This window comes from Triticum urartu, chromosome 5A (assembly GCF_056163025.1).
Source record: "Triticum urartu cultivar PI428250 chromosome 5A, HENAU_Tu73, whole genome shotgun sequence".
Taxonomy (NCBI): Eukaryota; Viridiplantae; Streptophyta; class Magnoliopsida; order Poales; family Poaceae; genus Triticum; species Triticum urartu.
The window spans coordinates 531,027,416-531,055,300 of NC_141877.1; the positions used below are offsets into that span (position 1 = coordinate 531,027,416).

Consider the following 27,885-nt stretch of genomic DNA (forward strand, 5'->3'; position numbering starts at 1 on the left):
CCCGGCGCTGCCGGACCATCTCGTTGCGGAGGTAGTCGTCCCGCGCCCACCGCAGGGCGTCCTCGTCGGAGATGCCGCGCTGGGCTATCTCCTCGTACTCCGCGGGGAGGCCGCGCTCCGGCTTGGGCTTGACGAGGACGAAGCGGCCGGTGGGTGGGGAGGCATTGGCGCCGATGCGGACGCCGGAGCTGCGCGTGCGGGCACTGACCGGCGTGTCCTGGGGCTCCGGCTTGGCAGGGCGGAGGCAGGGCGAGCCGCCGGACGACGAGGAGGACCCCCCGGTCTCCATGCACCTCGGGGTCCAGGAGCTTCCCCGGCGGCGTGAGAAGGAGGGGGGCTCGGGGTACTCGAGGCGCGGCGTGTTGCCGCCCTCGATGTACTCGAGGACGGCCTCCAATGTGCGCCCGGGCACGCCCCACCACCGGCGCTGGCCATTGGAGTTGAGCCTGCCGGAGGGCACGACGCCGTTGGTGGCCTCGAGCTGCTCGGCGTGACGGCGGCGGAAGTACGGCTCCCAGAGCGGGCTGTCGGGGACGTACCGTGGCCCCTTCCTCGCCGCCCGTGGCAGGGACGCGCGGATGCGTGTGATCTCCGCACGCCGCGCCGCCCCGGTGGGTGGTGGTGGCACCGGCACGCCGCCGGCGCTGATCCTCCACGCGCCGGGCACCCGCATGTCCGGCGGGACCGGGTACCCGGCCTCGTAAAGGAGGCGAGCCTCGTCTTCGTGGAGATGGCGGCGGCCGAAGCCGTTCGCCGCCGCGCCGTCACCAGGGAAGCGCTCGGCCATAGATGGAGACGGCGAGAGAGAGGAGAGGGAGGGACAACGACGGCGAGAGAGAGGAGAGGGAGGGACGACGGCGAGAGAGTGTGATCGCCGAGCACGCTGGTGCGCGTCTTATATAGGCCGAGACGCCGCCCGTACGCGTGGCCGCCGTGTGTACGCGTGGCGGGCGAGGGAGGGCGAGGGACGCGCGTCGTCCGGCCTTCACTGCGCCGCCCGTGAGGCATCAATGGCGCAGGCTGACCGGTGCGGCAGCGCGGCAGCTTTGGCATTGATTCGCCGCGGGAAACGAGGCGATGAGGACGACGAAAGGATGAGAAGAGAGCCGTGTCGCTGACGCGGCGGGCCCGCGGCTTTTTCGCGCCAAAAAAGTTTGCCCGGCGTCCCCGGGCGCCCCCCAGCGCGCCGGGTTCGGTCTGGGTCCGCCGGCGCTGTTTTCGGCCCAGGCTGGCGAAAATCAGGCTCCTGGGGGCGCGACTGGGCCGATTTTTCGGCGCCGGCGCAAGAAAAACGCCTGAGGAGGCCTTCCTGAGGCGCGGCTGGAGATGCCCTAATGTGCACGTTGTTTCTGACCATGCCCTGTTAGTGGTTGACTCTGGGGAACGGTTGCTTGGACCACCATCCAGATTTCATTTCGAATTTGCATGGCTTGAGGTTGAATCATTCCCGGAGATGGTGATTTCTAAGTGGAGCTCCTTGATGGCTTCTAGGACTAGATCCTCCGGGCCTCTTGATAATTGGAATTTTTTTCCCAAAGATTGTGTCAGTTTCTGAAGGAGACCTGCTACACGTACAACAACTTTTGTACGACAGTCATCAGCAGCCGTTGATTCAATTCCACGTACGTGTGAGATCACGTTTCTGAAGGGATGGGGTGTGAATAGACATTGTGACTCTAACCACGCTAAAAATAACATTACCTCCGAGATCCGTGCCCTTGACCAAATTGCTGATTCCAGGTAAGGGTGGATGATCTCAGCAGTATGACCTTGAGATGAAGTTGATGGATATTCACTCCTAGGAAGAAATCTATTCGCGGCTGCGAGGCCGCCTAACCTAGACTCCGAAGGGCGACACTAATAGCATGGTTAATAATAGTATAGAAAATCGGCTATAAAGAGTTTATGTCATCTACAGCCAACCTAGCTAATAGCCAGCATGTACAATAGCATATTTTAATTGTGTGCTCTGTACTTCATGAATTATTGGCCCATTTTAGAACCTCACAAACTGTCTTGCGGCTTGTGTTGCAGCTGACTACAAACTAAGAGCTCGCTTTTTTTCTCTCTCCTCTTTTCTCATCTCTAACTAAGCAAAGATATAATATTTTAATCCTTATAGCCTGCTTCTGTCACCTTATTGTACTTGCTCTAACTCATATTATTTTCGCCGTCATAAGTGTTTCATTGCGCATCTCCCCTCGATGGAGGGGGACCTCTTTTCTTTCAATGCTATCCAGCATCATGTTTATGACTCCTATCATGGTCTTCTTAGTGGGGCCCTTATCCCAGGGTGCCTCTTGCTCCTGTGGTTTGGGTCTGGGATCCCGGGTCTCACCGGAAGACAACTAGTCACTTATGATCCCTTTCTCTTGTGAAGGAATTTACCTTGTGGTTTCGTCTTCCAAAATCAATACTGCACCGGGTTTGGATGATTTTTCGACTACTTTTTAAGAAGTTCTGTGGAACTCTTGAAGGTCTAGTTTACCTGATTCGTTATGGTTTTTGTTTGGGTATGGTGGACAAAAAAATGTTAAATTATGCCATCCTTTCCCTCGTCACCAAATGTAAAGGGGCTAATAATATCCATCTGCTTAGGCGGATAGCCTTCATTAAGGTGTTGTTCGAGTTCGTCGACAAAGCTTTTGCAACCCGGCTAGCCTCGATTTGCTACAAAACCCTTACTCAGACAAATTTATCAAGGGACGTAATATATACTTGATGCGAGTATGTCTCTCCATGAAATTGTGCACGGTCTTCATGTTTCTGGGCAGGAAACTATTGTGCTTAAACTTGATTTTGAAAATACCTACGGCTGTGTTAGACTGTTAGCCGAGACTTCCTTCGTGTAGTACTGTTGCGTAAAGGTTTCATCCCGGCTTCGTTCAGCGACTTATGCAACTGGTGTCTGGTGGACACGCCGTTGTGTGTATTCATTTAAAAGGGTAGTTTTGCCCATCCAATTTCTTCAACTAATCAAGACTAGCTAGAGCACCTACAGCTGAACTGGAACAAATCCGGGCCCTTATACGTCCACGGACGCGACTGCGGACGCCGCGACTCTGGCTATCAAATGTCCCCATTTGGAGCCACAATCCCTATTTTTGAAACCTAAAATCCATGCGAACACATGCATGTTGATCATCATGCACAAACAACGAGCACCGCACACAAATACAAATTATTTGTACATAAAAAATACATAATCCAAACATATAATTTGTTTATCATGCATAATTAAAACATAAAAAGCATAATTTAGTGATTTTCAGCGTGGATCCAAATATGCTCTAGAGGATCATCCACTAGTAGAAAAAGAGTCATATGTTCAGCTCATTAGTCCCGGTTTGTAATTGAGCCGGCACTAACGTGACCAATAGTGCCGGTTTCAACGGCTAGCTGGGCCGCTCTCATTAGTACTGGTTCGTGGCGAATCTTTAGCATCGGTTCGTATCACGAACCGATACTAAAGAGAGTGGTGGCAGGATGTTGTCATTCTGAGGCCCCTTCAGCACCTTTAGTACCGGTTCGTGGCATAAACCGGTGCTAAACGTCATCCTATATCAACCCTTCGTCCACCCACGATCGAGTTCTCTCTATTTTTCCCCTTTCCCCTCTCCTCTCTGTTCTTCCCCCTCTACCTCGAGCTCATCTCACATTTTGCCCAAATTTTGTCAAGATTTGAAGGCCCCCATTCATTCAAGTGATCACAAAGATAAGCAACTTTGTCCTTTCATCTCTCATTGCTAGATTAGCTTTTCTAATGCTTTATATAGTCATTAATTTATGGGTTTTAGTAATTTGGGAGGAATTATATGTGGTAGTTTATTTTATTTATATGCAATTTGAGCTCAAAATAACTCTTAGTTTTGCACACGTAGGTGTGGTTTACTTAGTGCCTTCCTGTTGGGGAACGTAGTAATTTCAAATTTTCCTACGCACACGCAAGATCATGGTGATGCATAGCAACGAGAGGGGAGAGTTTCATCTACGTACCCTCGTAGACCGTAACCGGAAGCGTTATGAGAATGCGGTTGATATAGTCGTACGTCTTCACGATCCGATCGATCCAAGTACCGAACATACGACACCTCCGAGTTCAGCACACGTTCAGCTCGATGACGTCCCACAAACTCCGATCCAGTAGAGCGTCACAGGAGAGTTCTGTCAGCATGACGGCGTGATGATGGTGATGATGTTGCTACCAACGCAGGGCTTTGCCTTAGCACCACTATGATATGATCGAGGTGGATTATGGTGGAGGGGGCACCGCACACGGCTTGGAACAGTCAACTTGTGCGTCGTAGGGTGCCCCTACCCCCGTATATAAAGGAGCAAGGGGGGAGGCCGGCTGGCCCATGCAGGGCACGCCAGGAGGAGTCCTCCTCCTAGTAGGAGTAAGACTCCCCTTTCCTACTGCTACTAGGAGGGGGAAAGGAAGGAGGAGAGGGAGAAGGAGGAAAGGGGGGCGCTGCCCCCCTTCCCTAGTACAATTCGGACCAGAGGGGGAGGGGGCGCGCGGCCGGCCATGGCCGCTCCTCTCACTCTCCACTAAGGCCCACGTGGCCCATAACTTCTCCCGGGGGGTTCCGGTAACCCTCCGGCACTCCGGTTTTTTCCGAAATCACCCGGAACACTTCCGGTATCCGAATATAGTCGTTCAATATATCAAACTTTATGTCTTGACCATTTTGAGAATCCTTGTCATGTCCGTGATCATATCCGGGACTCCGAACTACCTTCGGTACATCAAATCACATAAACTCATAATACCGATCATCACCGAACGTTAAGCGTGCGGACCCTACGGGTTTGAGAACTATGTAGACATGACCGAGACACGTCTACAGTCAATAAACAATAGCGGAACCTGGATTCTCATATTGGCTCCTACATATTCTACAAAGATCTTTATCGGTCAAACCGCATAACAACATACGTTGTTCCCTTTGTCATCGGTATGTTACTTGCTCGAGATTCGATCGTCGATATCTCAATACCTAGCTCAATCTTGTTACCGGCAAGTCTCTTTACTCGTTCCGTAATGCATCATCCCGCAACTACCTCATTAGTTGCATTGCTTGCAAGGCTTAGAGTGATGTGCATTTCCGAGAGGGCCTAGAGATACCTCTTCGACAATCGGAGTGACAAATCCTAATCTCGATCTATGCCAACTCAACAAGTACCATCGGAGTCACCTGTAGAGCACCTTTATAATCACCCAGTTACGTTGTGACGTTTGGTAGCACACAAAGTGTTCCTCCAATAATCGGGAGTTGCATAATCTCATAGTCATAGGAACATGTATAAGTCATGAAGAAAGCAATAGTAGTAAACTAAAATGATCAAGTGCTAAGCTAACGGAATGGGTCAAGTCAATCACATCATTCTCCTAATGACGTGATCCCGTTTATCAGTGACAACTCATGTCTATGGTTAGGAAACATAACCATCTTTGATCAACGAGCTAGTCAAATAGAGGCATACTAGTGACACTCTGTTTGTCTATGTATTCACACATGTATTATGTTTTCTGTTAATACAATTCTAGCATGAATAATAAACATTTATCATGATGTAAGGAAATATAAATAAAAAATTGATTATTGCCTCTAGGGCATATTTCCTTCAGTCTCCCACTTGCATAGAGTCAATAATCTAGTTCACATCGTCATGTGATTTCACACCAATAGTTCACATCTTTATGTGATTAGTTCACATCTTCATGTGACTAATACCCAAAGGGTTTACTAGAGTCAATAATCTAGTTCACATCGCTATGTGATTAACACCCAAAGAGTGATCATGTTTTGCTTGTGAGAGAAGTTTAGTCTATGGGTTTGCAACATTTAGATCCGTATGTATTTCGCAAATTTCTATGTCTACAATACTCTGCACGGAGCTACTCTAGCTAATTGCTCCCACTTTCAATATGTATCTAGATCGAGACTTAGAGTCATCTAGATCGGTGTAAAAAGCTTGCATCGACGTAACTCTTTACGAAGAACTCTTTATCACCTCCATTACCGAGAAATATTTCCTTAGTCCTCTAAGGATAATTTTGACCGCTGTCCAGTGGTCTACTCCTAGATCACAATTGTACTCCCTTGCCAAAATCACGCTAAGGTATACAATAGGTCCGGTACACAGCATAACATACTTTATAGAACCTATGACTGATGCATAGGGAACGATTTTTCATTCTCTTTCTGTTTTCTGTCGTGGTCAGGTTTTGAGTCTTACTCAACTTCACACGTTGCAACACAGGCAAGAACTCCTTCTTTGACTGTTCCATTTTGAACTACTTTAAAATCTTATCAAGGTATGTACTCATTGAAAAACCTTATCAAGCGTCTTGATCTATCTCTATAGATCTTGATGCTCAATGTGTAAGCAGCTTCACCGAGGTCTTTCTTTGAAAAAACTCCTTTCGAACACTCCTTTACGCTTTCCAGAAAATTCAACATCATTTCCGATCAACAATATGTTATTCACATATACTTATCAGAAAGGCTGTAGCGCTCCCACTCGCTTTCTTGTAAATACAGGCTTCTCCAAAAGTCTGTATAAAACCATATGCTTTCATCACACTATCAAAGCATATATTCCAACTCCGAGATGGTTGCACCAGTCCATAGATGGATCGCTGGAGCTTGCACACTATGTTAGCACCTTTAGGATTGACAAAACTTTCTTGTTGTATCATATACAACTCTTCTTTAAGAAATCCATTAAGGAATGCAGTTTTGACATTCATTTGCCAGATTTCATAACATGTGGCAATTGCTAACATGATTCGGACAGACTTAAGCATCGTTACGAGTGAGAAAATCTCATCGTAGTCAACACCTTGAACTTGTCGAAAACTTTTTGCGACAATTAGAGCTTTGTAGATAGTAACACTACTATCAGCGTCCGTCTTCCTCTTGAAGATCAATTTATTCTCCATGGCTTGCCGATCAATGGGCAACTCCATCGAAGTCCATACTTTGTTCTCATACATGGATCCCATCTCAGATTTCATGGCCTCAAGCCATTTTGCGGAATCTGGGCTCAACATCGCTTCCTCATAGTTCGTAGGTTCGTCATGGTCTTGTAACATGACTTTCAAAATAGGATTACCATACCACTCTTGTGTGGACCGTACTCTATTTGACCTACGAGGTTCGGTAGTAACTTCATCTGAAGTTTCATGATCATCATCATTAGCTTCCTTACTAATTGGTGTAGGAATCACTGGAACTGATTTCTGTGATGAACTACTTTCCAATTCGGGAGAAGGTACAATTACCTCATCAAGTTCTACTTTCCTCCCACTCACTTCTTTCGAGAGAAACTCCTTCTCTAGAAAGTATCCATTCTTAGCAACAAAATATCTTGCCTTCGGATCTGTGATAGAAGGTGTACCCAACAGTTTCTTTTGGGTATCCTATGAAGACACACTACTCCGATTTGGGTTCGAGCTTATCAGTTTGAAACTTTTTCACATAAGCATCGCAACCCCAAACTTTAAGAAACGACAACTTTGGTTTCTTGCCAAACCATAGTTCATACGGTGTCATCTCAACGAATTTAGATGGTGCCCTATTTAACGTGAATGTAGTTGTCTCTAATGCATAACCCCAAAACGATAGTGGTAAATCGGTAAGCGACATCATAGAATGCACTATATCCAATAAAGTACGGTTATGACGTTCAGACACACCATTATGCTGTGGTGTTCCAGGTGGCATTAATTTGTGAAACTATCCCACATTGTTTTAGTTGAAGACCAAACTCACAACTCAAATATTCATCTCCGCGATATGATCGTAGAAACTTTATTTTCTTGTTACGATGATTTTCCACTTCACTCTGAAATTCTTTGAACTTTTCAAATGTTTCAAACTTATGTTTCATCAAGTAGATATACACCCATATCTGCTCAAATCATCTGTGAAGGTCAGAAAATAGCGATACCCGCCACGAGCCTCAACACTCATCGGACCGCATACATCAGTATGTATTATTTCCAATAAGTCAGTTGCTCGCTCTATTGTTGCGGAGAACGGAGTCTTAGTCATCTTGCCCATGAGGCATGGTTCACAAGCATCAAGTGATTCATAATCAAGTGATTCCAAAAGCCCATCAGCATGGAGTTTCTTCATGCGCTTTACACCAATATGACCTATACGGCAGTGCCACAAATAAGTTGCACTATCATTATTAACTTTGCATCTTTTGGCTTCAATATTATGAATATGTGTATTGCTACGATCGAGATTCAATAAACCATTTATTTTAAGTGTATGAACATAGAAGGTTTTATTCATGTAAACAGAACAGCAATTATTCTTTAACTTAAATGAATAACCGTATTGCAATAAACATGATCCAATCATATTATGCTCAACGCAAACACCAAATAACATTTATTTAGGTTCAACACTAACCCCGAAGGTAGAGGGAGTATGCGATGGTGATCTTATCAACCTTGGAATCTATTCCAACACACATCGTCACTTTGCCCTCAACTAGTCTTTGTTCATTTTGTAAGTCCTGTTTCGAGTTACTAATATTAGCAACTGAATCGGTATCAAATACCTAGGGGTTACTATGAACACTAGTAAAGTACACATCAATAATCTGTATATCAAATATACCTTTGTTCACTTTTCCATCCTTCTTATCCGCCAAGTATTTGGGGTAGTTCCGCTTCCAGTGACCATTTCCTTTGCAGTAGAAGCACTTAGTTTCAGGCTTGGGTCTAGCTTTGGGCTTCTTCATGGGAGTGGCAACTTGCTTGCCACTCTTTTTGAAGTTCCCTTTCTTTCCCTTGCCCTTTTACTTGAAACTTTTGGTATTGTTAACCATCAACACTTGATGCTATTTCTTGATTTCTACCTTCGCCGATTTCAGCATCGCGAAGAGCTTGTGAATTACTTTCATCATCCCTTACATATTATAGTTCATCACCAAGTTCTAGAGCTATTCTCCTCCATCTTGTAGGCAAAGTACCGTCGGAGGTCTCCTACCTCTCGACACGGGCATGACTATGAAATACCAATTTCAACTCTTAGAACATCTTATATGCTCTGTGGCATTCAAATTTTTTTTGAAGTCCCGGTTCTAAGCTGTAAAGCATGGTGCACTAAACTATTAATTAGTCATCATACCGAGTTTGTCAAATGTTCATACACTACAGGAATCAGCTACTTTGCCGTCTGCCACGGCGGACGGCAAAGGCATGAATGGCGGACGGCAAAGGCCTTTGCCGTCAGCCGCGGACGGCAAAAGGCTCCGGCAAAGTAGGCTTCGGTAAACAGCTACTTTGCCGTCTGCTACTGATGGCAAAGTCTTTGCCGTCCGCCGCAGACGGCAAAGAGAGCGCGGCAGACGGCAAAGAAGGCGGACGGCAATAATTGCGCTGTCAGTCCGTTAAGTGGCTAACGGCAGGCCTTTGCCGTCCACCGCTGACGGCAAACTTTCTAGTGCCTTTGCCGTCCGCCGTATGATGTCATCTACACGTCACTACATGGCAGGTTCTTTGCCATCAGCCACTGATGGCAAAGTCTTTACCGTCTGCCACTGTAGGCAAACTGACCAAACGGGTCAGCTCCCAGGAAGCACAGCTGGATGCCACGTGCCTTCTTTGCCGTCCGCCGCGGACGGCAAAGAGCCCGTTGCCATCGGTGGCAGACGGCAAAGAGCCTGCATATTGGCTCTTTTATCTGTTTTTTATTAAATCCAACAATTTTCATCACAAATATATATGACATATATAGATATATTTCAAAAGGCCATTACAGAGCAAACATATAAGATATCCAACACATAACTTCATCATCCAACCATATATATTACATGCATAGTTCCGTCATACATAACAAGTTCAACATAGAGGCATCCAACCATATATATTACAATAGTTTCATCGAACGATACATGCATAGTTCAACGATACAAAAGAAACAGAGAAAGTGATAAGGAGCACTCCATCTATGCAAGCTTTCGTCAAGTGAATGAAATCTGCAAAATGAAAAATAAGAAAGTTAGAAGAAGAAGAGTAGAACAAGAAGAAGACTAGAACAAGAAGAGTAGAACAAGAAGAAGACTAGAACAAGAAGAGTATGCCATTTATGAGCTAACTTACGTGAAATGGATCATATATGAGCTAACTAAGTTGAAATGGGTCGTTTATGAGCTAGCTAAGGTGAAATGGATCATTTATGAGCTAACTTAGTTGAAATGGGTCGTTTATGAGCTAACTAAGGTCAAATGGATCGTTTTTGAGGTAACTAAGGTGAAATGGATCGTTTTTTAGCTAACTTAGGTGAAATGGATCATTTATGAGCTAACTTAGTTGAAATGGATCGTTTTTGAGCTAACTTAGGTGAAATGGATCATTTATGAGCTAATTTAGTTGAAATGGATCTTTTTGAGCTAACTTAGGTGAAATGGATCATTTAAGAGCTAATTTAGGTGAAATGGATCGTTTTTTAGCTAACTTGGTGAAATAGATCGTTTATGAGCTAAATTGGTTGAAATGGATCGTTTATGAGATAACCTAGGTAAGATGGGTCATTTTGGAGTTAACCTAGGTGAAATGGGTCATTTTAAAGCTAACGTAGGTAAAATGGATCATTTAGGAGCTAATCTAGGTAAAATGGGTCATTTTTGAGCTAACTTGGATGAACTGGATCATTTATAAGCTAACCTAGATAAAATGGGTCATTTTAGAACTAACTTAGGTAAAATGGATCGTCTATGAGCTAACTAAGCTAATTATGTAATTTTTGACATAAGTAAGCTAAGTACAGATCGTTTTAGAGCTAACTTAGGTAAAATGGATGGTTTTGGAGGTCAGTAAGCTTATTAAGTCATTTTGGAGGAGAAGAAGCTAAGTCTAGGTCATTATGGTAAGCATTGGAGGAAATAAAGCTAAGTCTAGGTCTTTATGCATGTGTTAAGGAAAACACTAGATAAACTTACCAAGATGTAGGAGGTGTAGGAGCGGGGTGGCTCGTGTCGGTAGCTGGAGAAGGATCGTGCGATGCTTGTCTGGAGTTACGCTGCACCAAAGATCATTTCCAATGTCTTGTTAGCATGATGACACTCAAATGTTAAGACTAGCAAGTAATGTCCATTCAAATAAAACTCACCGTGGTCCCAGGAGCAATCACTGGCATCGGCGGAGCGGTCTGACCTGTCTTCTCGCACACAGACTGCACATTTGGTTTTGACGACTCAGTCATACTAGTTAGTAATGAGACAAACACTACATGAATGTTTTGGCTAATCTGCAGAAGAAACTTACCACAAGGAGCTCGTACATGGCCCTTGCCTGCATGTCATTCCGTGCCCTCTCCTCCTCCATCATCTTTGTCGTCCTCTCCTCCAACTCCCGCTGCCTCTCCGCCGCCTCCGCCAGAAGTTTCTCCGTTCTATCTCTCTCACTCTGTATAGCAGCCTGCAACACCACTCACATGACCATTTGTAATCATTGATGGAAGCACACACAATGTAATGGAGAAAGATAACTGAGTACGTATCACTAACCTTGATGGCGAGTTGCACTGGCCGTTCACGAGGCCTTATCTCAGGAGCGGAGCTCGACTGGCGCGCCTTGATCTCCGGGAGAGTGCTAGGACAACGGATAAGTCCATCTCCAATGGCTATGGAGCCATGGGACCTCCCGCCACCAGATATCATCAACAGCTCTGGATCAATGGGACCCTGGCTCGGGTTAAAGTCCTCCCCTTTCCTCGCCTTCCCCTCATCTCTATATCTCACGAGCTTGTTGTGGGAGGAGATGTTGGTGAAGTTGTTTGCATCATCGAGGTCAGACTAAGAGAAAGCCTTGACTTTCTTGAAAGAGGCAGTGTGGGCCATGGCATACAGGTCGTACACCTCTGGCACCTTATCCGCCTTATTGTAGCGTGCCTGAAAGAGAGAAACAATGAAAATTAGTAATTAAAGGGCTCAAGCTAGCATGATGAATGAATTGCATGAATCATGAAGCAAACCACATACCCAGTTGCGCCCGAACTGATATAAGTTGGAGCTGCCTTGATGGTGTGGCACACCTTCCATTTGGGCACGTTTGTCCTTGGCCTCGTTGTGGAGGGCTAGCCATCGTTGTGAGCACCACTCATCGACCAACACCTCCCAACAATCCATCCGATCCGCACACCATCTCGGAGGCGCCTAAGTTAGCAAATAGAAACTTGAGCGCTACGGCTAAGAATTACTAAATGAAGGAACTTAAGTAGAGAAGGCCTTAAGAATTACCTTCATGTACTGCTCCTTACTCAGGAACTTATCGCGGCATGCCGGCTTGGTCTTCTTGATACCACGCAAGGCGTAGTAGTCTCGAACAGCCTGCACCCGAGCCTCGTGCCGTAAGTTCCGGAGTAGGCGCTTGCAGACGTTCTCGATAACATGTGCCGCGTCCTCCTCGTATCCCTCCTCACACCTGTAGAATGTCTGCAATCAAATGAGACAATATTGATTAGTACAATTAATAACTAGCTAGTTGACGATTTTTAAATGTGTAAAGGAGAAATTACCCAGAACTTTCTGATCACCATGTCTGCCCTCGTGTTGCACACGACACCGTCGATAATCTCATCCGGCGGGGCCGGGGCAGCCACGTAGTGCTCCCAGCTCAATCCAAGCTCTGGAAGCCGACCCTCACCAGGCAACGTGACAAACCCCGGGAAGTTTTGCCGGCAAAGAACTCCAAGGACGGAGTTGGGCCGGCGGACACTATGATGGTGGTCCCAACCCCTGCAGCATGACAAGGCCAACGCATTAGTTATTTGAAAAAACGTGAATGCACAAGGTACAAAAATATTAAATGCACTTACGTACCTCTCCCCATCAGGGAAAATCAACCACCTCTGCTCGCGGGTCACCAGCACGGACGGGAGCCGTGTAGCACCACGCTGGTAGACGGTGCCCCCCTCCTCAAGATCAGTCGGCTCCCCGCCATCATCAGCATGGCCACTCGGCTCCTCGGGCTGATCCGGCCAGGTACCCCATCCGGACATGTGCTCCTCCGGGGTCACGTGGGCCAAACTCTCGTGGGCCGAAGGCCAGTCGACCCGAGGCTCGTGGGCCCAAGACCCGTGGACCGGAGGCTCGTGGACCAGAGTCCGTGTAGCCTCCTCCTCGGACGAGTCCACCCTAGCAGTCACGTGCTCGGGTGAAACGGCTGGGGGTGGCGGCGAGGAAGGCGCCGTAGCAGTCACCCTACCTCCTCTCCCATGACCACGTGCCCCACCTCCTCTCTTCCTACCTCGTCCCCTGCTGGGCACCGCGGTCGACGAAGAAGGGCCCGGCGGTGTGGCCATACTGTCCAGCAACGCTCGGCGGAGAGGTGCGTCTGGAATGGAAGACCTCAGACCACGCTCCCGACCAGCGCCCACCATCTTTCAACACCTTCCATGACAAACAGTAAACGAAATTAGTACAACATAAAAAAAGACCGACATGAATAATAATATGTGTATCACTTAAGTGTATCATCATCAAGTACAACATAAAAAAATGTAATACCTGACACTACTAATAATCTCGATCAGTATCATCAATAAATGCATAATCATCATCATCACTATAATCAATGACGGGCTCATAGGGTTCATTGGCATCAACATGTGCAAGGCCACCTTGACGTAATCGGTCAAGCATTGACAGGTCATCCGCAGCAGTAACCTCTTCTTGTTCCGGCTCTTCTTGTTCCTCCTCTGGGGTGATGTCGGATTCATTGTCGCTGTCTACTTCAATGTTTTGGGGTGAAGTATAGCGGTTCTTGAAACGCTTTTTGGAAAGACGTGTCTCTTGGAAGAATTCTCCTTCATATGTGTCTGGGTTAATGTGAGGTTCATAATCCTCTTCCTTTGGGGGAGAAAGTCTAGCACGTGGCGGCACTTCATAAACGACATCCCAACCTTTCAGATTTGGATTAGTTTGGCAGGCCCACGGTAGATAGAATACTTGGGTCGCCTGTTGAGCCATAATATAGACATCAGGAACATCTAAATGAGTGCTTTGGTTGATTTCAACTAGCCCTACATGTTCATGAGTCCTTCTAGTCTCCTTCGGCTGAAACCAATAACATTTGAAGACTACGACATTCGGTGGATTTTCACCATAGAACAGAAGTTCATAAATTGCTTCAACTCTCCCATAATACTCGGTACCTCCTTCGCCGATAGCAGATACACAACAATTTGTTGACTTTCGGTCGGCCATAGATAGCTCTTTGCCATAGGTACGAAAGCGATACCCGTTGATGTCGTACTTGTCAAATGAACGGACCTTATAGTCAAAACCATTAGCGACTTGTCTCAATTCGGCGTCCATAGACTCTGAATTAGCCTACAAGTTTAATATGAAAGGATTGTTGCATTATGCACAAATTAGCGAATGATATGAAATTGTCTAATAGAAATTACCGTTTGTTTGAACCAAGAGATGAAACCGGGATAGCCACCTCCTTGCTTTGCGAGAAGCTCATACTCTTCGACGGAATCCTTTTGGATCTCCGCTCCATACGAGAATATGGTGACGTATCGACTGTATGACATATCCAGGAATAAGAGTAGTTCAAAGGAAATAGAAGTTGCGAAACAATGTACCGAGAACTTACTCGATGTACGGCCGCACTTCTATCAGGTTGTTGAAGATATACAACGAAATGGTCCGCCATTCTTCGTTATCCATAGATACTGGATGTGAAACACTAGCTGGTGCGAGATTCCCTTTGAATAGGCTGAGGTTGGATCCACCCTTTTTAGGCTCGTCAGCATTGTATCGAGGCTTCGGATTATGCAAATGACGATTTTTGGCTTCGTAGTGCGCTGTTACGAAGTTTGCCGCCTCCTCTGTGATGAATGCCTCAGCCATCGATGCTTCAATTCTACGTTTATTTTTACATTTTTCTCGAAGCGTCTTCTGCATCCTCTCAGTTGGGTAGCACCAACGATTTTGCACGGGCCCCCCCAATCTTGCCTCGGTCGGGAGATGCAAAATCAAATGCTGCATTGGATTAAAGAAGCCCGGTGGAAAGATCTTCTCTAACTTGCAGATCAACTCCGGCGCCAACTCTTCCATTTCTTCTAGCACGCCAGGCGATAGTTCTTTCGCACAAAGAACACGGAAGAAATAGCTGAGTTCTGCCAGTACTAGCCATTCATCCTCAGGGATGAAGCCACGCAACATCACCGGCATTACCCGCTCAATCCATATGTGCCAATCATGACTCTTGAGACTAAATATCTTCAGTTTATCAAGATTCGCTCCCCTCTTTAGATTCGCTGCATACCCATCGGGGAACATCAACTGCTGTTGCACCCACAAGAGAATTTCCCTCATAGCTGGCCTTCCAAGATTGAACCATGCCTTTGGCTTCATCCAGTTCTGCTTTCCTTTCGGTTCTTTCATGTTTTGTAACGGCCTATCACATAGCGCCTCCAGATCGACTCTAGCCTTAGTATTATCCTTTGACTTCCCATCTATGCCGAACAATGTACCAAAAAGTGCCTCGGCGATATTCTTCTCAGTGTGCATCACGTCGATGTTGTGTGGGCAAAGGAGGTCTTTGAAGTAAGGCAGATCCCATAAGCATGTTTTGTGAGTCCACGCGTGCTTAGTATTATACCCCTTGAAGTACCCTGGACGTTGTGGATCTGGCTCGAGAGCGTTTAACTGATCCAGGGTCTGTTGGCCTGTCAATGCAGGTGGTGCAGAGTTTTTGACAACTCTACCCCTGATGAAGTTCTTCTTGTCTTTCCGGAACTTATGGCGAGGATCCAGGAACTGTCTATGCATGTCGAAGCAAGAAAACTTGCGACCGGCCTGAAGCCAACGAAACTCAAGAGCTCCCTTGCATGTGGGGCACGGGAACCTTCCATGCACACACCAGCCAACGAATAGCGCATACGCCGGCAAGTCATGTGTCGAGTACATGTACCAGACACGCATTATGAAGTTCCGTTTGCTAAAGGCGTCGTATGTCTTGAACCCATTATCCCAGGCTTCTTGCAATTCGTCCTTAAGAGGCTGCATGTACACATTCATATTTTTGCCCGGATAGTAGGGTCCTGGAATTATAAATGTCAGGAAAATGTTCTTTCTTTGCATAATCTGTCCGGGGGGGAGATTGAGTGGAAAGACAAATACGGGCCAACAACTGTATTGGGCTGCCGTCATACCAAACACACTGAACCCATCCGTGCTGATGCCAACTCGAGGATGCCTCGGATCTTCCGCTTTGTCAGCATGTAATTCATCAAACTTTTTCCACGCAACACCATCCGATGTGTGTACCATCATCAGATTCCCATCTGCATCTAGTTCGGTTCTTTTGCCTGTTTTGTGCCATGTCATCTGTCTGGCCGTCTCTTCAACCATGAAAAGACGTTGAAGTCTTGGTACGATTGGCATATACCGAAGAACACTAACGGGGATTTTGGTCTGTGTCTTCTCACCCATACCGTTGTCTACCACAATATACCTGGAAGACTTGCAAATGGGACAATAGTTCAAGTCCGCATAGTCAAGCCTAAATAAGGCACATCCTTTCTCACAGGCATGTATCTTCTCATAGGGCATCTTCAGTGCACGGAGGATTTCGTCCGACTGGTACAGGTTTGCAGGCATTACATGGCCTTTGGGTAGAAAGCATCCAAATACTGTCATAATTGCGTCATAGCATTCTCTGCCCAAGTTGAACTGAGCCTTCAGAGCCATTACTTGTGAGATGGCATCCAACTGACAAAGCTCAGTGTGCTCGTGGAGCGGACGTTTCGAAGACTCCAACATTTCATTGAAGGCCTTTGCAGATTCCTCCATCTCCTCGTCCGAATCCCGAGCATCATCATAGCCTTGCACCATGTTTTCCATCTCGGTACCATGCTCGTCAGTGCGACGATGATCCACCTCAGCTTGGTCACGTTGGGCAGACTCACCATGAAATGTCCACACCGTATAATCGGGCGTAAAACCACTCTTCTGCAGGTGTTTGCCCATTTTAGCCTCTGTCTTCTTTTCCCAATTGCCGCACCGGAAACAGGGGCACCAGGTTTTCTTTTGGCCATTTGCAAATGCGGCTTGCACAAACCCCTTAGTTTTTGTGAACCATTCAGCGCTCCATTTGTTCTGACCAGTGTGACCGGTATACATCCAAGCACGGTCACTCATCTTGACTTTCAGAGCTACTGGACACACAACAAGTATATATGTAATTCACCATGTATATATTCATCAGTTGATCTACTTTGTCAATTTTATTACGTCCATGCAACCTACACTCTAATAGGTAATGATAGGTCCTAATCCCACCCGTGTATGTGTAGATTGGGTTTATTTTCCCATGCTATGCTCCGGATCCGACGCAAAATTTCGGCAGCACCTCCCCGCTGTTCTCCTGATACATGTCTCTGCAATAAACAGAGAGGATGTGTACCCGGAGAACAACAGGGGAGGCACTGACGAAATATATGCGTCGGATCCGGAGCAAAGCATATGGGAAAACGAACCCAATCTACACATACTCGGGCTGTCCATGGATAGCTTTGGACAATTCGAAAGAATCAAGGTTATAAATATGCAAATGCATGCATATTTATAACTATGACGCTTTCGAACGGGAGACACATATTGGTTACGCATACTGATGATTCAAGACACATATATAGCTAGCTATCAAGTTTCATCGGAATACATCAAATAATTAATGGGGGAGGAGGACTTGTCATTTGTGCTCACCCACGAACAAAGGGGCAGAGCTCGTCAAACGCACGGCGAGGTCGTCGAACACCAAACCTCGCAGCGATGAAACAACTGCACATTTAAAACTACACGATCAACACAATTATATATGATGTTTTTCATAACAAAATCGAAAAATATATGACCTAACTAATAATTCACAAATATATGACCCCGTCGGCCTCTGGAAGGCCAAAGAACACCTTTTCGGGAGGTGTTGGTGGTCGGGGTGTCCTGTCGGTGTCGGGGTGCCATGTCGGGGTCGGGGTGCTGTTTCGGGGTCGGGGGGTCGGGGTGTCGTGTCGATGTCGGGGTAGTGCCGTGTCGGTGTCGGGGTGTTGTTTCGGGGTCGGGGTGTGGTGTCGGGGTCAGGGTGTCGGGTCAGGCTCGGGGTCGGGTGTCGGGTCAGGCTCGGGGGGTCGGGGTGTCGGGGTTGGGGTCGGGGTGTCGGGGTCGGGGTGTCGGGGTCAGGGTCGGGCTCGGGGTGTCGGGGTCGGGGTCTCGGGGTCGGGGTGTCGTGTCGGGGTGCCGGGTCGGGGTCGGGGTGTCGGGTCAGGCTCGGGGGGTCGGGGTGTCGGGGTCGGGGTCGGGCTCGGGGTGTCGGGGTCGGGGTCTCGGGGTCGGGGTCGGGGTGTCGTGTCGGGGTGCCGGGTCGGGGTCTTTTTTCCTTTTCTTCTTCTTCCTCTTCTTCCTTTTCTTCCTTTTCTTCCTTTTTTCCTTCTTCTTCTTCTTTTTCTTCTTCTTCTTCTTCCTCCTTTCCTTTTTCCTCTTCTTCTTCTCCTCCTCTCCTGTTTTTTTCTTCTTCTTCCTCTTCTTCTTTTTTCTTCTCCTCCTCCTCTTCTTCTTCTCCTCTCTCCTGTTTTTTTCTTCTTCTTCTAACTCTTCTTGTTTTTTCTTCTCCTCCTCCTCCTCCTCTTCTTCCTCCTTTCCTTTTTCCTCTTCTTCTTCTCCTCCTCTCCTGTTTTTTTCTTCTTCTTCTTTTTCTTTCCTAAAACTGAACTAAACCTAAATCTAATCTAAACATAAACCTAAAACTAAAAAAACAGAAAAAAGGAAAAAACTAAATCTAAACCTAAAACTAAACTAAGACTATACCTAAACCTAAAACTAAAATTGAAACTAAATCTAAACTAAACATAAATCTAAAACTAAAAAAACAGAAAAAAAGGAAAAATAGAGGAGAGGTAGAGCTCACCTGGGCCGGTGGAGGAGGTGGCCGGTGGAGGAGGGGGGCGGGGCGGCCTGGGGGGGCGGCACCGGGCCCAGGCCGGTGGGGCGCAGGGGGGCGGGGGGCCGAGGCGCGGCGGCGCTGAGACGGGCCGGGGGCCGGTGGAGGAGGGGGCGCGGGGCGGCGGCAGTGGCGACGAGGCGGGGGGCCGGTGGAGGAGGGGGGGCGGGGCGGCGGCGCCGGGCCCGGGGCGGTGGGGCGCGGGGGGGCCGGGGCGCGGCGGCGGCGAGTGGTGGTGGCGGCGGCGCGCGTATGGGAGGAGAGAAACAGAGAGAGAGGGCGCGGGGTGGGGGGCGGGCCGTTAGATATGTTAAATCTTTGCCGTCCGCCCCCTTTGCCGTCCGCTTATTTGCTCTTTGCCGTATGCTAGCAGACGGCAAAGAGGGGGGCCCGTTAAGTTTTTTTTAACCAGCTCCTCAGTGGGCCCCCCGCCCTCTTTGCCGTCTGCTAGCGGACGACAAAGAATCTTTGCCGTCAGCTAGCGGACGGCAAAGAACTGGCTGATGGCAAAGGCTTTCTTTGCCATCAGCCAGTTCTTTGCCGTCTGCTTTTGGGTAGCTGATGGCAAAGGGCTTCTTTGCCATCTGCTAGCGGACGGCAAAGAGCTGGCATATGGCAAAGTAGCTGATTCCAGTAGTGATAACATCTGCATTTGCTCCTACAATAGTTATGTCACCTAGCGGTGCATCAAGTACATAATTCTTCTATGCAGCAACGAGGATAATCCTCAGATCACGGATCCAATCCGCATCATTGCTACTATCATCTTTCAACATAGTTTTCTCTAGGAACATATCATAAACAAAACAGGGAAGCTATATGCGAGCAATTGATCTACAACATAGATATGCAAATACTATCAGGACTAAGTTTATGATAAATTGAAGTTCAATTAATCATATTACTTAAGAACTCCCACTTACATAGACATCCCTTTAATCATCTAAGTGATCATGTGATCCATATCAAATAAACCATGTCCGATCATCACGTGAGATGGAGTAGTTTTCAATGGTGAACATCACTATGTTGATCATATCTACTAATGATTCATGCTCGACCTTTCGATCTCAGTGTTCCGAGGCCATATCTGCATATGCTAGGCTCGTCAAGTTTAACCCGAGTATTCTGCATGTGCAAAACTGGCTTGCTCCCGTTATATGTGAACGTAGAGCTTATCATACCTGATCATCACGTGGTGTCTCAGCACGAAGAACTTTCGCGACGGTGCATACTCAGGGAGAACACTTATACCTTGAAATTTTTAGTGAGGGATCATCTCATAATGCTACCGTCATACTAAGCAAAATAAGAAGCATAAAAGATAAACATCACATGTAATCAAAATATGTGACATGATATAGCCATCATCATTTTGTGCCTTTGATCTCCATCTCCAAAGTACCGTCATGATCTCCTTCTTCGCCGGCATGACACCATGATCTCCATCATCTTGATCTTTATCAATGTGTCATCACATGGTCGTCTCACTAACTATTTCTTTTGCAACTATTGCTATCGCATAGCGATAAAGTAAATCAATTACATGGCGCTTGCATCTTATGCAATTATGAGACAACCATAAGGCTCCTGCCAGTTGTCGATAACTTCAACAAAACATGATCATCTCATACAACAATTTATATCTCATCACGTCTTGACTATATCACATCACAACATGCCATGCAAAAACAAGTTAGACGTCGTCTACTTTGTTGTTGCAAGTTTTACGTGGCTGCTACGGGCTGAGCAATAACTGTTCTTACCTACGCATCAAAAACCACAATGTAGTATAGTGATTGCTTTTTGATCTTCAGAAAGAACCCTGATCATTAAAACCGATTCAACTAAAGTTGGTGAAACAGACACCCACTAGCCACCTGTGTGCGAGGCACGGCGGTAGAACAAGTCTCGCGTAAGCATACGTGTAATGTCGTTCTGGGCCGCTTCATCCAACAATACCGCCAAATCAAGAATCAACTAGTAACAGAAAGCATTATGTATATACTCACGCCCACAACTCCTTTGTGTTCTACTCGTGCATATAACATCTACGCATAGACCTGGCTCGGATGCCACTGTTGGGAAACGTAGTAATTTCAAATTTTCCTACGCACACACAAGATCATGGTGATGCATAGCAACGAGAGGGGAGAGTTTCATCTACATTCCCTCGTAGACCGTAAGAGGAAGCGTTATGAGAACACGGTTGATGTAGTCATACGTCTTCACGATCCGACCGATCCAAGTACCGAATGTACGGCACCTCCGAGTTCAGCACACATTTAGCTCGATGACGTCCCACGAACTCCGATCCAGCAGAGCTTCACAGGAGAGTTCCGTCAGCACGACGATGTGATGATGGTGATGATGTTGCTATGGACGCAGGGCTTCGCCTAAGCACCACTACGATATGATCAAGGTGGATTATGGTGGAGGGGGCACCGCACATGGCTTGGAACAATCAACTTGTGTGTCCTGGGGTGCCCCTGCCCCCGTATATAAAGGAGCAACGGGGGAGGCCGGCCGGCCCTTGCAGGGCGCGTCAGGAGGAGGAGTCGTCCTCCTAGTAGGAGCAGGACTCCCCTTTCCTACTCCTACTAGGAGGGGGAAATGAAGGAGGAGAGGGAGAAGGAAAGGGGGCGCCCCCCTTCCCTAGTCCAATTCGGACCAGAGGGGGAGGGGGCATGCGTCCTACCCTGGCCGGCCCTCTCCATCTCTCCACTAAGGCCCATGTGGCCCATAACTTCTCCCCGGGGGGGGGGGGGGTTCCTGTAACCCTCCTGCACTCTGGTTTTCTCCGAAATCACCCGGAACACTTCCAGTATCCGAATATAGTCGTCCAATATATCAATCTTTATGTCTCGACCATTTCGAGACTCCCCGTAATGTCCGTGATCATATCCGGGACTCCTAAATACCTTCAGTACATCAAATCACATAAACTCATAATACCGATCGTCACCGAACGTTAAGCGTGCGGACCCTACGGGTTCGAGAACTATGTAGACATGACCGAGACACGTCTCCGGTCAATAACCAATAGCGGAACCTAGATTCTCATATTGGATCCTACATATTCTATGAAGATCTTTATCGGTCAAACCGCATAAGAACATACATTGTTCCCTTTGTCATTGGTATGTTACTTGCTCGAGATTCGATCGTCGGTATCTCAATACCTAGCTCAATCTTGTTACCGAAAAGTATCTTTACTCGTTCTGTAATGCATCATCCCGCAACTAACTCATTAGTTTCATTGCTTGCAAGGCTTAGAGTGATGTGCATTACCGAGAGGGCCCGGAGATACCTCTCCGACAATCGGAGTGACAAATCCTAATCTCGATCTATGCCAAATCAACAAGTACCATCGAAGACACCTATAGAGCACCTTTATAATCACCCAGTTACGTTGTGACGTTTGGTATCACACAAAGTGTTCCTCCGATAATCGGGAGTTGCATAATCTCATAGTCATAGGAACATGTATTAGTCATGAAGAAAGCAATAGCAGTAAACTAAAACGATCAAGTGCTAAGATAACGGAATGGGTCAAGTCAATCACATGATTCTCCTAATAATGTGATCTCGTTTATCAAATGACATCTCATGTCTATGGTTAGGAAACATAACCATCTTTGATCAACGAGCTAGTCAAGTAGAGGCATACTAGTGACACTCTGTTTGTCTATGTATTCACACATGTATTATGTTTCCTGTTAATACAATTCTAGCATGAATAATAAACATTTATCATGATGTAAGGAAATATAAATAACAACTTGATTATTGTCTCTAGGGCATATTTCCTTTAGTCTCCCACTTGCACTAGAGTCAATAATCTAGTTCACATCGTCATGTGATTGCACACCAATAGTTCACATCTTCATGTGATTAGTTCACATCTTCATGTGATTAATACCCAAAGGGTTTACTAGAGTCAATAATCTAGTTCACATCGCTATGTGATTAACACCCAAAGAGTGATCATGTTTTGCTTGTGATAGAAGTTTAGTCTACGGGTCTCACTACAAGAAATATGTCAACTAGTGACCTTCTGTCAGTGACCCTGAAAGAATTGGTCTTAGATCTATGACCATTTGAGACCAATTTGTCAAAAGCTGTTTGGGGGGCTCCAAACCGTAAACTATAACGACCATTTTGGTCAGAAAGGTCGTAATTTCCTTACACGAAATGGTCATAAAGCAGATAGCACTGGTCCGCCGCCTTATTTCTAGCTGATCATGACCAATATAGATGGTCATAACCTTGTAAATTGTGGTTGGTTGCTATGACTAGGCGCCACCTCATCAGTTTTGCCTATGTGTCATGTCCATGTGGCAGTTTTTGCCCTAGGTTGTGAAGCAACCTATATTTCTGTCATTCCCAAAATTCCCAAAAAATCTCATAAATTCTTTGGGTCATATCTTAGTCAAATATGTAAAAAACCTTCCTTGCCTAGTTCAAAAATAATTCAACAATATTCATTTTCCTATTCTGTTCACAATAATACTTTGTGAAGGAAGTGCTATTTATATATTCTTGATTGCCCTAAAAAATTTTGGGCACTCTTTTCTATCCAAATCATTGCCTCATGACAAAATTCAGCTCCATTTGCCCAGTAAATCTTCCTCGGCAAATTTTCTAAAGTTTTTTTCCACCTAGAAGCATTGTGAAGGAAGTACCGTTTTTATATACCCAAATGACATGAAATTTATATAGTTCATTCATATGCCCAAATTATCACCCTCCTCCAAATTGCAGCCCAGTCAAATCATCTATGTGAGCCCAAGTTCAATTTATATTTTATGGCCGGATTGGCACATTGCAAAGCAAGTGTTATGCAGATCCCTCCTATTACCCTCAAACTTTTTGGGTACTCTTCCATACCCAAATCATTGCGACATGATAATATTTAGCTCCATTTGCCTACTAAATCTTTCTCAGGAAATTTCCAAAGTTTCTATATCGAGAGAAGCTTTGTGAAGTAAGTACTAGCTAGGCTTACCCAAATGATCTGAAAATTTACTAGGGCATGACCATACCTATGTAACTTACCTACACCAAATTTGAGCTCATTTAATTTATCCAATTTCTCTCGCTAATTTTCCCAAGTTTCTGTCCAAGGAATAGCATTGTGAAGGAAGTACCACTTTGGCATGTCCAAATGGTATAAAATTTTGACAGTGCTTTCCTATGCCCAAATAACCACCCCCACCAAATTTCAGCTCAATCCATTCATTATTTTGAGCCCAGCTTCAACATTCATATTTATGTCCAGAGTGGTACTTTGCAAAGCAAGCACCACCTAGGCTCCTCCTTTTGAGCTAAAATTGTGAAGACAGTCTTCTTAATAGATGATCATCCTCAGCCAAAACTCACGCCCATTGGTCACGTGCATTTCCTGTATCGCTAATCAAACACTTGGCTGCTAATTAATGTTTGAGCATAGTTCGGTCTCCTCGTGATAATTTATGTTGTAATTTTCTTCCTAGCACCTGCCTGGGGAGTACCCAACCCCCTAGACATGCCTAGGCCGCCCAGAACACATGGAAATGCCACAGCCATGCGGTGACCACGCGGCGGGCATGCGAGTTTACGCGCTTTGGAGTTGGGGCCCTCGTCCACCATCCAAACCTTGATGTATCGCCACCAAACCATGTATTTATGATTAAATAGATACTTATATACCTAGAAATGATTTTTTTAAAAAATAAAGAGCAAACTATAAGGTAGACGCAGTTCAAAATTGACCCGCTTCCTGCTGAATCGGCAAAAAAATGTCTTTTTCAAAAGTGGTGGACCAAAACTTTTGACACCAAACCATTTTGTCAATTATGCATTAGATATGGCCTATATTTTATAAAAATGATTTGGTCCAATTTTGCAACAAATATATGATAGGTCCTTCACAAAAAGAACTCAATTCGGGCACTCAGAAAATGGAAAATGAATTTTCCGTGCAAAGAAAATAAAAACTCCCTTAGGCAACATTGTTTGGAATTCCAAGATGCACCCTTGTGCACAATATGAGATCATTTGAACAAACTATGCCATGAATATGGCCATGAGATTGATCATTTGGCTTGAAAGCCATGAATCTTCACGCATGATTGCTCATTTCTGAGAACACTTTTAAAAAATAATTGTTGTATTACAAGTTTATTATTTTTCCTGGAAACTTTGTCACACATAATGACACAATGCAAAGGTTTTCCAATTTTTTGATTTTTTTGAATTTTTTATGCCCGTTTGGAAATGCGATCAAAACGACGGGTTTGACCGTTCCTAGCTAGTGGTTGAATCTTGGAATTTTTTTGATGTTTCTCTGATTAAATAGATACTTATGTATATAGAAATGATATTTTGAAAAAATAAAGAGCAAACTATGAGGCAGCTGCAGTTCAAATTTGACCCGCTTCCTACTGAATCGGCAGGAATTTGTCTTTTTCACCAGAGGTGGATCAAGGCTTTTGACACCCAACCATTTGGTCAATTGTGAATCAAATATGTCCTAGTATTTTAGAAAATTTATTTGGTCCAATTTTGCAACAAATATATGGTAGGTCCTTCACAAAAAAAACTCAATTCAGGCACTCGGAAAATGGAAAATGAATTTTCCGTGCAAAGAAAATGAAAACTCCCTTAGGCAACATTGTTTGGAATTCCAAGATGCACCCTCGTGCACAATATGAGATCATTGGAACAAACTATGCCATGAATGTGGCCATAAGATTGATCATTTGGCTTGAAAGCCATGAATCTTCACGCATGATAGCTCATTCTGAGAACACTTTTTTAAAATAATTGCCGTATTACAAGTTTACTATTTTTCCTGCAACCTTGGTCACATATAATGACACAATGCGAAGGTTTTCCAATTTTTTGATTTTTTTTGAATTTTTTATGCCTGTTTCGAAATGCGATCAAAACGGCGTGTTTGGCCGTTCCTAGCTAGTGGTTGAACCTTGGAAAATTTGTGTTGTTTCTCTGATTAAATAGATATTTATGTATCTAGTAATGATTTTTTGAAAAAATAAAGAGCAAACTATGAGGCAACTGCAGTTCAAATTTGACTCGCTTTCTACTAAATCGGCGGAAATTTGTCTTTTTCACCAGAGGTGGATCAAGGCTTTTGACACCCAACCATTTGGTCAATTGTGAATCAAATATGGCCTAGTATTTTAGAAAATTTATTTGGTCCAATTTTGCAACAAATATATGGCAGGTCCTTCACAAAAAAACTCAATTCAGGCACTCGGAAAATGGAAAATGAATTTTCCGTGCAAATAAAATAAAAACTCCCTTAGGCAACATTGTTTGGAATTCCAAGATGCACCCTTGTGCACAATATGAGATCATTTGAACAAACTATGCCATGAATGTGGCCATAAGATTGATCATTTGGCTTGAAAGCCATGAATCTTCACGCATGATAGCTCATTTCTAAGAACACTTTTTTAGCATAATTGCCGTATTACAAGTTTATTATTTTTCCTGGAACTTGGTCACATATAATGACACAATGCGAAGGTTTTCCAATTTTTTGATTTTTTTTGAATTTTTTATGCCCGTTTCAAAATGCGATCAAAACGACGGGTTTGACTGTTCCTAGCTAGTGGTTGAATCTTGGAAAACTTTTGATGTTTCTCTGATTAAATAGATACTTATGTATCTAGAAATGATTTTTTGAAAAAATAAAGAGCAAACTATGAGGCAGCTGCAGTTCAAATTTGACCCGCTTCCTACTGAATCAGTGGGAATTTGTCTTTTTCACCAGAGGTGGATCAAGGCTTTTGACACCCAACCATTTGGTTAATTGTGAATCAAATATGGCCTAGTATTTTAGAAAATTGATTTGGTCCAATTTTGCAACAAATATATGGTAGGTACTTCACAAAAAGAACTCAATCCGGGCACTTGGAAAATGATTAAAAATAGATAGAAAGATCAGAAATATATACAAATTGGTGCTCATCCATAAAATGTGGTCTGACTTGAGTGAAAATTTGTGTGATTCCCTTTTGCAAAATAGTTTTGATAGTTACTTCACAAAATCCCTCTATTTTTAGTACTTTGAAACTATTTTAAATCACTGTTTTTTCGAACCAATCAAAACTCTTCCCATAGATCGATGACATGGCACCCATCCATCCATATATGCATCCCACATCCATCCATCCATCTATCTACAGAAAAAAAAGAAAAAGAGATAACCCCCCCCCCCCGCAGCCCAAACCCTAGATTAGATCCATCCACCCCCTGCTCCCAATCTCCCCGCCGCCGCCACCACCTCCTCCCCGTACCCGCCCCCTCCCGATCCAGTCCTCTCCCACCCAGCCCTGACCTCGCCGTCCTCCCTCCCCTCCCCGCATCTCCCGGCCACCTCTACACCCTAGGAGATCGAGCGAGCGCCCGAGCATGCCCGTCCTCACAGCCTCCTCCCACGATTCCCCGCACCCGAGCCCCACGAGAGGAGCTCCTCTTATGGTTTTGCATGCCGCCGCCGGTGACCACCAACCACAACTTGTCGGAGCCAGCAGATGAGTGCCACCCTTCTTCCCATGCTCTCTTTCTTCCTCCTTTTTCTCTCTCACACATCTCAATTTCTCTCTTTGTCTCAAATAGTGCACTCTGACGCCATGGACGCTCGCATCCCCGACCTTGCAGCGTGCCGCCCCGATGCCAAGTCCCTCCTCGCCGTTCCTGCACCGCCGAGCCAAAGCATCGCCCAAGTCCAAGAGCTACCGCCGTTTTCCTCCTCGCCATGGCCTCCCCTGCTTCGTCTGCTTCACGGACAGAGCTCCGTCTCCGTCAACGTGTCCTCCCGCCATCTCTGTTCACTGTCGGGCTCAATCGACTCCAGCAGCACCCCCACGGTGACGCTTCGCTCCTCCTAG

The 27,885-nt window shown here is 45.6% G+C and overlaps 1 pseudogene; it reads left to right on the plus strand.

Moving 5' to 3' along the window:
• Positions 1 to 71: 71 nt before the first annotated feature.
• On the plus strand, positions 72 to 27,885 carry LOC147972536 (uncharacterized; annotated as a pseudogene).